This window comes from Elaeis guineensis, chromosome 10, assembly GCF_000442705.2.
Source record: "Elaeis guineensis isolate ETL-2024a chromosome 10, EG11, whole genome shotgun sequence".
Lineage (NCBI taxonomy): Eukaryota > Viridiplantae > Streptophyta > Magnoliopsida > Arecales > Arecaceae > Elaeis > Elaeis guineensis.
Genome location: NC_026002.2, coordinates 76,963,236 through 76,964,469, shown reverse-complemented (window position 1 = coordinate 76,964,469; position 1,234 = coordinate 76,963,236).

The following is a 1,234-nucleotide window of genomic DNA, read 5'->3' as shown; positions in this document are numbered from 1 at the left end:
CGGGCGGAGTCTTCCTTGCGGTCAGAGTCGTGGATGGAGCCCGACTCCCGTAGGAGTCCGGGCGGAGTCTTCCTTGCGGTCGAAGTCATGGACAGAGCCCGGCTCCCGTAGGAGTCCGGGCGGAGTCTTCCTTGCGGTCGGAGTCGTGGATGGAGCCCGGCTCCCGTAGGAGTCCGGGCGGAGTCTTCCTGCAATTGAAGTCAGGTGTGAAGTCTGACTCCCGTAGGAGTCCGGATGGAGCTTACCAGCAGTTGAAGTTGGCGACGGAGCCCGGCTCCCGTAGGAGTCCGAGCAGAGTCCTCCTTGCGGTTGGAGTCGTGGATAGAGCCCGGCTCCCGTAGGAGTCCGGGCGGAGTCTTCCTGCAATTAAAGTCAGGTGCGAAGTCCGGCTCCCGTAGGAGTCCGGGCGGAGCTTACCAGCAGTTGAAGTTGGCGACGGAGCCCGGCTCCCATAGGAGTCCGGGCGGAGTCCTCCTTGCGGTTGGAGTCGTGGACGGAGCCCGGCTCCCGTAGGAGTCCGGGCGGAGTCTTCCTGCAATTAAAGTCAGGTGCGAAGTCTGGCTCCTGTAGGAGTCCGGACGGAGCTTACCAGCAGTTGAAGTTGGCGACGGACCCCGGCTCCCGTAGGAGTCCGGGCGGAGTCCTCCTTGCGGTTGGAGTCATGGACGGAGCCCGGCTCTCGTAGGAGTCCGGGCGGAGTCTTCTTGCAATTAAAGTCAGGTGCGAAGTCCGGCTCCCGTAGGAGTTCAGACGGAGCTTACCAGCAGTTGAAGTTGGCGATGTAGCCCGGCTCCCGTAGGAGTCCGGGCGGAATCCTCCTTGCGGTTGGAGTCGTGGACGAAGCCCGGCTCCCGTAGGAGTCCGGGCGGAGTCTTCCTGCAATTAAAGTCAAGTGCGAAGTCCGGCTCCTGTAGGAGTCCGGACGGAGCTTACCAGCAGTTGAAGTTGGCGACGGAGCCCGGCTCCCGTAGGAGTCCGGGCGGAGTCCTCCTTGCGGTTGGAGTCATGGGCGGAGCCCGGCTCTCGTAGAAGTCCGGGCGGAGTCCTCCTGCAATTAAAGTCAGGTGCGAAGTCCGGCTCCAGCGGTTGAAGTTGGTGACGGAGCCCGGCTCCCGTAGGAGTCCGGGCGGAGTTTACCTCCTTGTGGTTGAAGTCGTGGGCGGAGCCCGACTCCCGTAGGAGTCCGAGCAGAGTCTTCCTTGCGGTCGGAGTCGTGGATGGAGCCCGGCTCCCG